The 13,226-nt window shown below is 42.1% G+C and overlaps 1 protein-coding gene across 3 annotated transcripts in view; it reads left to right on the forward strand.

Moving 5' to 3' along the window:
* pleca (plectin a) overlaps positions 1-13,226 on the forward strand; it is a 183,447-nt gene that overhangs the window by 24,577 nt on the left and 145,644 nt on the right. The gene's annotated exons all lie outside the window — the stretch shown is intronic.

Genomic DNA, 13,226 nt, shown 5'->3' on the forward strand with positions numbered 1-13,226 from the left:
CTTCCTTGGGTGATGCTAGGCCAATTTAGCACCGCCCAATGGAACTCCCGGTAATGACAAGGGGATCAAACCCCAGGCTATAGTGATGCCGCAACACTGCAATGCAGTGCCTTAAACCACTACGCCACTTGGGAGGCCTGAGGGATGTGTTTCTAATCTGTCTACGATGATGACGTCACATTGAGACATTTGCCATGGTGGTGTGATATGTCCGTCTCTCTGGGTTACTGTCTGATACAAACTCTGTATCCTGTCATTTATCCCCTTCCTATGTGCTCTACTCAAATAGTCTATTAAAAAGGTGGGTGCAGGCCTCCCGGCTGTGCCACCAAAGATTCTGGGTTCGAGCCCAGGCTCTGTCGCAGCCGGCCGCGACCGGGAGACCCATGGAGCAGCGCACAATTAGGCCAGCGTCGTCCGGGTTAGGGAGGGTTTGGCCGGCAGGGATATCCTTGTCTCATCGCGCACTAGCGACTCCTGTGGCAGGCTGGGCACAGTGCATGCTGACCAGGTCGCCAGGTGTACGGTGTTTCCTCCAACACATTGGTGCGGCTGGCTTCCGGGTTGGATGTGCGTTGTGTCAAGAAGCAGTGCGGCTTGGTTGGGTTGTGTTTCGGAGGACGCATGGCTCTTGACCTTCGCCTCTCCCGAGTCCGTACGAGAGTTGCAGCGATGAGACAAGACAGTAACTACTACCAATTGGATACCACGAAATTGGGGAGAAAAAGGGGGTAAAAAAAAGGTGGGTGCTAAGTTTGGCTGCACAAAAATATCACAATGTAGACCTAGCCTATACACACAACATAATATCTGAATTGTAAATCAGGAAAATATAGTTGCAGTCTGCAGATGGGGCACAAGCTGATAGCGACCCAAGTGTACAGCATGTGATTCACTGTTTAAATGTGTGTGTGTGCATGCATGTGTTAGACCACTGGTTTTTAAACTATTCTGCATACTGGTATCTGCAGCAGTGAAAATCTACTGCTGTGTGGCATCCAGGCATGTGGAACAATAGCACTAACACGCTGGTGCGCTAAAACAAACACACGGCAGGAATGTCATAGCAGGTCGGCTGGTACATACTGTATGTTCTAGAGGGGCCTACCTGGGCTGGAGGCTGTACAGTTGAAGTCAGAAGTTTGCATACACTTAGGTTGGAGTCATTAAAACTCGTTTTTCAACCACTCCACAAGTTTCTTGTCAACAAACTATAGTTTTGGCAAGTCGGTTAGGACATCTACTTTGTGCATGACACAAGTAATTTTTCCAACAATTGTTTACAGACCAGATTATTTAGAAGCTTCTGATAGGCTAATTGACATCATTTGAGTCAATTGGAGGTGTACCTGTGGATGTATTTCAAGGCCTACCTTCAAACTCAGTGCCTCTTTGCTTGACATCATGGGAAAATCAAAAGAAATCAGCCAAGACCTCAGAAGAAAAATTGTAGACCTCCACAAGTCTGGTTCATCCTTGGGAGCAATTTCCAAAGGCCTGAAGGTACCACGTTCATCTGTACAAACAATTGTACGCAAGTATAAACACCATGGGACCACGCAGCCATCATACCACTTAGGAAGGAGACGAGTTCTGTCTCCTAGAAAGGAACGTACTTTGGTGCGAAAAGTGCGAATCAATCCCAGAACAACAGCAAAGGATCCTGTGAAGATGCTGGAGGAAACAGGTACACAAGCATCTATATCCACAGTAGAACAAGTCCTACAGCGACAACCTGAAAGGCGCTCAGCAAGGAAGAAGCCACCGCTCCAAAACCGCCATAAAAAAGCCATACTACGGCTTGGAACTGCACATGGGGACAAAGATCGTACTTTTTGGAGAAATGTCCTCTAGTCTGATTAAACAAAAATAGAACTGTTTGGTCATAATGACCATCGTTAAGATTGGAGGAAAAAGGGGGAGGCTTGCAAGCCGAAGAACACCATCCCAACCGTGAAGCACTGGGGTGGCAGCATCATTTTGTGGGGGTGCTTTGCTGCAGGAGGGACTGGTGCACTTCACAAAATAGATATCATGAGGGAGGAAAATTGCGTGGATATATTGAAGCAACATCTCAAGCCATCAGTCAGGAAGTTAAAGCTTGGTCGCAAATTGGTCAACCAAATGGACAATGACCCCAAGTGTACTTCCAAAGTTGTGGCAAAATGGCTTCAGGACAACAAAGTCAAGGTATTTGAGTGGCCATCACAAAGCCCTGACCTCAATCCTATAGAACATTTGTGGGCAGAACTGAAAAGGCGTGTGCGAGCAAGGAGGCGAACAAACCTGACTCAGTTACACCAGCTCTGTCAGGAGGAATGGGCCAAAATTCACTCAATTTATTGTATAAATCTTGTGGAAGGCTACCCAAAACGTTTGACCCAAGTTAAACAATTTAAAGGCAATGCTACCAAATACTAATTGAGTGTATGTAAACTTCTGACCCACTGGGAACGTGATGAAAGAAATAGGAGTTGAAATAAACCCCTCTACTATTATTCGGACATTTCACATTCTTAAAATAAAGTGGTGATCCTAACTGACTAAGACAGAGTCTTTACTAGGATTAAATGTCAGTAATTGTGAAAAACTGAGTTTAAGTGTATTTGGCTAAGGTGTATGTAATATTCCGACTTCAACTGTAGCTGGTGCCCCCTTTCATTTCCAAGCCATCATGTTAGTGCCCAAACACCTATAAGCTATACATACACCCTCCACTGTCACTCCATCCTGCTGGCCAGTTAATTCAACAGCTTATAAGATAAACAGAAATGTCTGATCTTGTTTATGTCAAGGTGAACGAGGGTGCCAAAACACATTTTCACCAGTTGATTTTAATAATATTGGAAACCTGTCAAAGACTTACAACATAAATGAACGCTATAATATTGGTAATTACTTTGGACATTAGTAATTAATAAATCAAACAATCAGAAACAAAACATCCCCGGTCCCAACCTCTCCTCTTCTATGGCCTTTGTCAGTAGGTCCATCTCACACAGATAAGTGTTGTTCCCAATCTCCACCCTATAACATCTACCTCGGGGTGGCCCTTGAACAGCCCCTAGTGGAGCTTTGTCTGAGCTACAGAAATTCCACCTGTACATTTGTGTGGAAAGTGATGTATGGCATAATGACTCTGTAGCATTTCTCACCAATCCCTGTGCTAAATCATGCACTACAAGAGGAACAGCCTTAGAATGATTCAGACAAGACATCTCTTCCAATCGATATATAATCAATGAATGACAGTCAAGTTGAAGCTATTGCATGGATTCGGGAAAACATCTTTAGTCCTTGATTCGTGTAATATTGTCCTGTAATATTGTTCAAAAGGACATTTCCCCTCACATTCAGTGTCTTTGTATTGGGGATACATTTCAAGAGTCTCCGTCAGTGATGTATGGGTTTGTATTGATTTGTGAGTGTGTGCAGTGGAGTGATAATGAGCAACAACTGCACTTGGAATTTGATATATCTTTGCTAAGTTTAGATGGCACTCCAGACATTATCTGGCCTCTTTAGACCACAGCCAAGATCAGACATCACATTCTACATCTGAGCCAAACAGCCTGAACTAACCCAGTCGCCCCCGTCAGTGTGGGAGTGTGCTGGTCCTGGTCCAAGCTCTCATTCTGGAACTGATGAGTGTGTGGACTGGGGCAAACCACACCCCAGTACAAGGGTGTATATGAGGTCCTACAACCCCCTGTGTGTTCAGATGGGAAGAATGGACTTGAACAGTTTCATGGAAACAGCATCCTCAATGAAAACACTTATAAGTTATGACATATCACTTCCAGGAAGTTTGGTCAGGTTAATCACAACAGTATTTGAAACATGGTTTTGATATGGAACTTGGTGTCTATTCTGATGATATCTGATGCACTTGACTGATGTTCTGATACCCTGCTTAATCTTGTGTTGTATGATGGGAATGTCCTTTCAGTTGGTACATGATGTTTACTGCCTGTCATCAGTGAACACTGAGGCTGTACCCGCTTTAACTTACAGTTTCAGACAGTGGTCAAGTAGGCTACTGTGGCTATTTGATCATAGTGTAGGCCTACCAGAGTGGCCTTACATACAAAAATATGGAGAAAATGCATCCCATAACATTTTAACATGGAAATAGCTGTTCTATCATTCAGCCTACAGTACAGTAGCAGCCAATATGTGTTGTTAAATGTAGGCCTACATTCCATGAGACTCTTGATTAAAAAAAAAAACATTCAGGGCTTGACATTAACCTGTTTATCCACCTTTCCTTCAGACAAGGAGGTGACTGAAAATGTTGTAGTTTGATGCAAGAAACCACTTTACAAAATGAAATGCATTATTATTCCCATACCATTATTACAAAAGAATTAGACAAATTATGCTACCCTCTGCCTATTGGCTACTTAGCTTATTCAAGCTTGTCTCAAAAGACATTGCGCCTTTAAGACAAAAAAAAGCTCTTAACCTGACTCCCTTTTCAAAGATATCTAGAAATGTATACGTTTTTTGCTCTTGTAGGAAGCAATCACTCCGCTATTGCTGACTACAAATTATCTATAACTGGGATAATAACTCACTAACTAGCAAAGGATATGAACAAATGTGCACACCTGGCTACATGCATCTCTGGCTAAATTTCAAAACAAGCGTATCTACTCATGACCTCTCATTTTTATTTTACCTTTATTTAACTAGGCAAGTCAGTTAAGAACAAATTCTTATTTTCAATGACGGCCTAGGAACAGTGCCTTGTTCAGGGGCAGAATGACAGATTTTTACCTTGTCAGCTCAGGGATTCGATCTTGCAACTTTTCAGTTATTAGTCCAATGCTCTAACCACTAGGCTACCAGCCGCCATGCTGTAAACACAGTCCAGTTTAAATAGAAGGGCAAAGAAACCATTGCCACATATGGATATTTGCATATAGGCCTACTGCAGCTCTGATTAGTTATGCTGCACAAGTCTGTGTAGAGTACAGGCTGAGTCGTGCGTGTCAATGCAGTAGAATCCTACTCCGATGAGTTCTGCTTACAACAAAATATCTTGCAGACTTTCTTTTGTTACGGTATGTTGCATTGAAAGTGGCTAATATTGCATTGATTCAATCACAATTCCCACAGTAAAGAGAAACGTTGATAGTGTTAACTAAGACGGAAAACTAGAAAGTTGAGTGAAGTTCAATCTCGTGCTTCTCTGCACGGGCTGATATTTCTTCTGCGTGGCAGTTCCGAGGGAACATTGGCTGGAACCCTATTATTATTATTATTGTTATTATTATTATTATCCAATCTTTGGAGAGCTATAGTTATTAAATGGTAAGACCTACAGAGATCAAACAAAGTGGGATGGTGTAAGTTGGTGCACGAATACATCTGGTTACACATAGTGGCGCTATAAACAACATTTGACATGAAAAGGTCAGCCCCGCCTCCTCCTTTGACCTAGAGTTTCGGAATTTGTTACAGAGGTTCCTCTCTACCCGAGGAACAAATTTGGACCGATGACCTCACAGTGATGGATCATCCGCAGCTTTGAAAATTGTGTAAATTCTTCAACATCCCATCAGACACCATTAAACAAATTTTTCAGCAACTTGGTGTACAGCATCTATAGACCAAGATCTTGATATGCAATATAAATTAAGTTGATATCAGGTCGAAGGTAAGACCCAGATGCAGACAACATTGAATTAACAATGGTTTAATGTCTATTGGCAATAGACAGGTCAAGGCAGGCAGGGGTCAGAAAACCAGAGGTGGGGCAAAGATACCGGACGGCAGGCAGGCTCAGGGTAGGCAGAGGTTAATATCCTGTAAATACACAGGGGTGTAATGTTGACGATGGGCGACACCTGGAGGCGGGTGGAGACAATAACAAAGACAGGTGAAACAGATCAGTGTGTGACAGTTTGTCTGAAACGTCATGGTTGCTGTGAGCCAATTAAGTTGAGAAAGGTTGGGCCTGACAATTCAAGCTGCTCTGGGAGGGAATGAAACCCCCTGCTGGCCATGCATCTCAATACTCTACAATGTTTCCTGAAGTGTGCACTTGTCCACTTCCCACATGGATTAAAAAGTATAAAAGTGGTGCGAGTACCAGAGATGAAGACTGGAATCCTTTAGATCCAGACCCAGACCAAGACTTTCTTATACCTAGACCATGGACCAGGGTATTGAGACCATGACCAGACCCAGACTTTCTTATACCTAGACCATGGACCAGGGTATTGAGACCATGACCAGACCCAGACTTTCTTATACCTAGACCATGGACCAGGGTATTGAGACCATGACCAGACCCAGACTTTCTTATACCTAGACCATGGACCAGGGTATTGAGACCATGACCAGACCCAGACTTTCTTATACCTAGACCATGGACCAGGGTATTGAGACCATGACCAGACCAAGACCAGTTTAAATGGGGAAAAACAAGATCTAGTATAGTAAACTCGAGTAGAGTGTAGTTTAGTTTTAGTTTATTCATTCGGCCATATATTTTTTTTTAATTTAAAGCACAAATAAAACATGAAAAGCCATGAGATAAATCATCGAGGATAACATGCAATAAAGTCTGGGACTTATTTCCATTGTGGTCCTCTTGAGACAAAATGGCTAGGCAAGATCCAACACGGTTGCACACAGGATGACAGGGAGATAATAAAACATAAAAACAAAGAAGAAAATCTATCTCATCATTGCAGTTGCATCGTAAGGTACATTGAAATGGGCACAGAAGACATCAAACAGTTTTTTATTTTTTATTTTTAAAGATGCCCAGAGAGGACGTTGTTTTTATGGGCAGAGTCAACACATTCCACTCTGAGGCTCCACTATACAAGAAAGTACCTTTCCCAGCATTACTCCTGAACCTGTATAAGCACACATTAGTGCCTGATCTGGTGCTGTGTTTGTTTGCATCCCTAACATGGGGAAAGTAATCGGTTAGATATCTGGGCGTAGAACCATAAATACTCCTGTAAACCAAACCCAGTCTAATCTGGGACACCCTAGGCTCAACAAGCAGCCAGTTGAGTTCCTGAAAGCAGCTCCTGTGTGAGTATGGGACTCACCTTCAATACAACCCTGGTCAGCTTATTCTGGGCTATCTGGAGCTTCCCCTTCAGAAGCTTAGATACGCCCGCAAACCAGGAAGTGCTAGCATAGTCAAAATGGCATTGAATGAGGGCAGAGTCCTTCTCAAGCAGTTTGGACTTTCTGGACAAAAACTTAGTCTTGGCATGAATCTTCCCTAGCACTTTAGTGGCCATGCTCACACCTCCCAAGCATCCATCAAGGATGCATCCCAGGTAGCTAACAGAGGCTTTAGTAGTCAGCACCTCACCCCCACTGATTTCAGAGCACATACACAATTTAGTTCTGGGCCCAAAAATAATTGCCTCAGTTTTAGTTTAGTGCAGAGATAGCTTATTATCTCCAAGGTATTTGAAAATGTTACTGAAATACAATAAAGTATGATAGAGTATAGTTCAGTGCAGTATAGTATAGTACAGATCCATACAGTTTCGTGGCAGTCAGCGCCTTTTAAGATGAGGGAGGACGATTTTTTTTCATGAGCATGGCCTTATTTATATTACAGCATATTGGATGACTCTTTCATATTCCATTCAACTAGTTCAATGTAACAGTGATAGGTTTAGGCTACTACATGATACTTACATTTCCCCTATACCCATAATGAGGTTGCTACAACCTAGCCTATGAATGAAAGTTTACAACATAGGTGTACACAGGTTGAGAGACAAATTTGAGTTGACAGACAGTGACATTCAATACTGCCTTGCACACTCTTGCCTGCATCGAACTGATGTAGGGTCCAATCATCAGTCCAACAGTTGCAAATTAGCGTCTCTATTGGACAAATTCCGATATGTTTATCCCCGTTTTGTTCTGTTTGCTTCCGTTTAAGAAATGTTTTTCAACAGAATCGGCGGAATGAATACACTCCTGATCATGCATAAACACAGTTCACTTTCATAGCAGCCATGTTGTATTCCTTCTCTCTTGCTTCTCCTTCATTTTGTAATAAATACATTTGTTAAAAACTGTTCAACTATTGTCTTTCTCTTTGAGTCAGCTACTCACCACATATTATACACTGCAGTGACAGCTAGCTGTAGCTTATGCTTTCAGTAGTAAATTAGTTATCTGATCCTTTGATTGTGTGGACAACATGTCAGTTCATGCTGCAAGAGCTTTGATAGGCTGGAGGACATCCTCCAGAAGTTGTCATAATTACTGTGTAAGTCTATGGAAGGGGGTGAGAACCAAGAGCTTTCTAGGTTTTCTATTTAAGTCAATGTAGCCAGAGGAGGACGGAAGCTAGCTGTCCTCCGGCTACACCATGGTGCTACCCTACAGAGTGCTGTTGAGGCTACTGTAGACCTTCTTTTCAAAATAATGTGTTTTAATCAATTGTTTGGTGACATATGATTATATTTAGTATAGTTTTATCTAAAAATGATCACTTTTAAAATGTTTTACAATTTTAATATTTATGAAATTCACTGAAGAGGATGGTCCTCCCCTTCCTCTGAGGAAGAGCCTCCACTGTTCCATAGAGTATAGTATAGTGCCATACAGTATAGTACAGTACACTTGTGAGAGGTATTGTGAGAGGTATTGACATGTTGAAAGCACCGAGCTGTCTGTTTAAATGACTTGTACACAGCTCAGACACCCATGCATACCTCATGAGACATGCCATCAGAGTTCTCTTCACAGTCCCCAAGTCCAGAACAGACTATGGGAGGTGCACAGTACTACATAGAGCCATGACTACATGGAACTCTATTCCACATCAGGTAACTGATGCAAGCAGTAGAATCAGATTTTAAAAAACTGATAAAAATACAACTTATGGAACAGCGGGGACTGTGGAGCAACACAAACATAGATGCAGACACACATACACACACATGATAACATACGCACTATACACACACGTACACATGGATTTTGTGTAGTGGAGTATGGGCCTGAGGGCACACACTTAGTGTGTTGGTAAATCTTTTATGAATGTATTGTAATGTTTTTAAAATTGTATAACTGCTTTAATTTTTCCGGACCCCAGGAAGAGTAGCTGCTGCCTTGGTCCATAATAAATACAAATACACTAGAGCACAGTATAGTAGAGTAGAACCAAATATGTGTCTATGTTTGGGCTCTTGGAGGGTTGGAGCTCCCGGCTGGCTATGCATCCCAATACTTTATACTTTTTCCTGAAGTGTATACTTGTCTACGTGGTGGCCGTCTGTAACTCAGTTGGTAGAGCATGGCGCTTGCAATGCCATTATAGTGGGTACGATTCTCGCAATCACCCAGATGTAAAGAATGTATGCATGCATTACTCTAAGTTGCTTTGGATAAAAGTAACCTGCTTAAATGGCATATGTTACATTATTATACTGTATGTTATAATATTTATGTAAGTGAAAGTGATGGAGTCAAGACTGGAACCTGCAATTCATACATACATGCATGCTCTTCCATAGTGTGGACTTTTGCTATTATGCGAGAATGGCTCAGAGGCTTAGTGCCTTTGTCTCGTAATACATACCAACCCATGGCAGTCTGGGTTCAAATCCCACCACTGAGGCTTTCAGATAGACATCCCTGGACAGTGAGGGATTGTTGGTGTTGTGCCAGAACCCGAATTTGATGACTTGTAAAATAAGGGCGTAATATTTGAGTGGGTGAAACGGGCGAAAATACTTGATAGCCAAGTTATTGCTGCTTTCTGTTTGTGTTTCCCTGATGCTATATCTCCTCTCCAATGTCACTGCTAAAGGATCAAACTGGTATTTATCAATTGTACTCTATTTCCCCTCTTGTGTGGAGGGATAGATAGATAGATAGATAGATAGATAGATAGATAGATAGATAGATAGATGTCGGAATGATTATGTTGATTAGCTGGTTTTTATGGCTTTCCTGCACCCACCCACTCACTCTTTGGTTCTTATGAGGGACCAACAGAGCCACTCTGTGGTGTTGTTTGTGACATGGATGACACTGAATCCTTTCAGTCCCCTATGTCCCTCTGCATCCCAAATAGCACCCAATCCCCGTTATAGTACACTACTTTCGACCAGGGTCCATAGGGATCTTGTCAAAAGTAATGCACAATGTAGGGAATAGGGTGCCACTTGGGGCGCATCCCATGGCTGTGCTGTGGGCAGTGCTAATAGAGATGGCACATTAGGGCAAGATTTACAGCCCTCTGTGATCTCACTGGGTTGGAATGTTGTTGGCTGGAGCTTTGGGGCGTTGCCTTGCCTGACTGGACTGTGCAACCACTGTGTCCCTCAGATGGACCGCTGTCACTGTAGTAGAGTTTCTCCCATCTTCCCTTATCTTTCCCCCCTCCTCATCCCTCTCTCCATAACCCCCTCGCTCAGTCAATTCTTTATTTCACTCCTCCCAGATTCTCAATTCCCTACTCCCCACCCCTATCCGTGCTTCTACACATGCATTACTTGCTGTTTGGGGTTTTAGGCTGGGTTTGAGATATCAGCTGATGTAAGAAGGGCTATATAAATACATTTGATTTGATAGTACACTCAAATATCAACCCCCACCCCCTTTACTCCCCCCATCTCTGCAGATTGTTAGAAGTTGGAACACGATCCATGCCATAACTTCAGCTTGACAGCCATTCATTGGTTATATATTGATTGGAAGAGATGCCCTTGATGCCTTGTCTGAATGTTAAGGTTGTTGTAGTGCAGGATTTAGCACAGGGATTGGCGAAGAAAGCTGCATAGTCATTATGCCACACATCACCTTCCACACAAATGTACGCATTTGGAGGTGTACCATATTTGCCATTTTCTCACTGTCCTTTACAACTACTAGCCTCTCTCCTGGCTCGTTTGGACAAGAGGACAGGATGAGAGATAAGTGTATGAAAAAGTGGACCAGCAGAGAGTGCTGAATTCAACAGGGTTTTGTGAGAGGAGAAAATAAGATTCTTACCCAGGTGTGTCATGTCAAGTCCAAAGCATGCCGAAGTGAGCTAGAAAGAGAAATGCGGGGTTTGGGTTGTTTTTTTTACTAGAAATGGCAGTAGCTGTCAAATATAGTAATTCCGTTGCGAATCTTCCTACTTATCTTTCATTGAGTATGAAGAAGGTTAAATGGATAGTTCACCCAAATGACAAAATTACATATTGGTTTCCCAGTAATTACAGCATCCATGCTTTAGTTTTTTTTACCTGGACACTTTCTCCAAGTGCTAGCTTTTTAGCATTTGTGGCACAGTCAATATCCCCAATATTAGAATTGTTCATTGTTCATGTCCAAATCTGCAATTGCTTTGTCCACTGCTACATCCATCTAGGTCAGAAATAATATTTGATCAAAGCACAGTTGTCCTCACTGATATCATGCCACAACAAATATATATATATTTTTTCTTTATTTGCTTCTAAAATGTTTTTCTCTGACTGAAAAATATTTGGGACTGTTATTAATTTGCCTAGCATCTGTTCTCTGCATCTTGCTCTGGCTGGTGATCAAACAAATCTCGTGTAACTTTCCGTGATCCATTTAATTATATTATTCTCTTACAAGTGAATCCTGTTTTGATGTTCATGCAATTAATGGCCAACTAGTCTGGCTATGTGTGAATAAAGATAGATGGTTGGTACACTTACGCAGGAATGCGTAATAGGGTTTTTTAATACGCCCCAAATTACGGCGTGCCGTGTAAGGGCACGGGGACGAAGACCAAACAAACATGTATACAACACACAGGGTTGAAACCCAAACAAAAGGGTGAGGAGTACCTGGAATAAATACACACGCAGACAACCCATGGGACGAGACCCGCAATCATCTGCGCAATCCACAAGGGCACGAAAGCCCAAAACACACAGCACAGGTACTCGCACACACCAACAGACATTGTATCAATAATCGACAGCCAAATCAAACAGTCCCTAAACAGCTGTGTTGTTCTGGCTGGGGGATTGTCAGCGTGCACTTGTGTTTGTTTGAGTCTGAGATGGCACCCTTTTCCCTATAAAGTGCACTACCATTGTCCAGGGCCCATTTCAGACACACCCATTGACTCCCCCTTATAACTAGTGATGATACATTAATGAACACATACTTCGTGCCTGATGAAATCTCAGCATTGGTGCCTACAGTATGTCGTTGCCAAGAAAGTGTCAACAGTCTAATTTCCAACCAGGTTTTGTTGTAGTAAAGCGTAACAATTGGTATTAACGCAGATTAGCTGGTATGCTAAACGTGTCCACTAAAGCGGACTCTGAAGCTACTGTATCTAAATGGATGTATTATCTCTGTGGTTACTTGTATCTGTACAGGGTAAACTCTGAATTACCCTGTGCAAAGGGCATTTATGGTCCTCTCAGGAATTTTGTCTTATTGGTCTCATCCCCCAAACAAGCCTTTAGATGCTGTGACACCCTGTGGAGATTGGGCCCAACCTGGTCTCAGAACATTTCGTATTATTCTGTACATAAATCCGACACAGTCCATTTAGTATGATATGTTCCGTTTTGTATAGTATATATTAATTTGTGGATGTCCATCACCCATTTTGTATGATGTGTTACGAATTACAATTTGTATTATATGTTACGAATTTGCTAAACGTACAATGTTAAGAATTAGCTTCACGTATTATATGTTACAAATTCTAGCTAGGTAGCTAACGTTAGCTAGCTGGCTAACGTTAGCCAGGCTAGGGGTTAGGGTTAAGGGTTAGGGTTAAGTTTAGGAGTTAGGTTAAAGGGTTAAGGTTAGGGTTATGGGAAGGTTTAGCTAAAACATTTAAAGGTTAGGGTTAGGGGAAGGGTTAGCTAGCATGCTCAGAAGTTGCAAAGTAGCTAAAACGTAGTAGGACGTTGAAAAGTTGCAGTTACAGAGTTTAATGGCTGTGGTAGGAGAAAACTGAAGAAGGATCAACAACATTGTAGTTACTCCACAATACTAACCTAAATGACAGTTTGAACAGAAGGAAGCCTGTACAGAATAAAACTTTTCCAAAACATGCATCCTGTTGGTATCAATACACTAAAGTAATACTGCAATAAATGTGGCAAAGCAATAATAGTATAGTGATGGCTGCATCATATTTTGACTATGCTTGTCGTCGTCAAGGACTGGGGAGTTTTTCAGGCTAAAAAAGAAACGAAATGGAGCTAAGCACAGTCAAAATGCTAGAGGAATACCTG

The sequence above is a fragment of the Salmo salar genome, chromosome 27 (assembly GCF_965601325.2).
Source record: "Salmo salar chromosome 27, fSalSal1, whole genome shotgun sequence".
In the NCBI taxonomy this organism is placed as follows: Eukaryota; Metazoa; Chordata; class Actinopteri; order Salmoniformes; family Salmonidae; genus Salmo; species Salmo salar.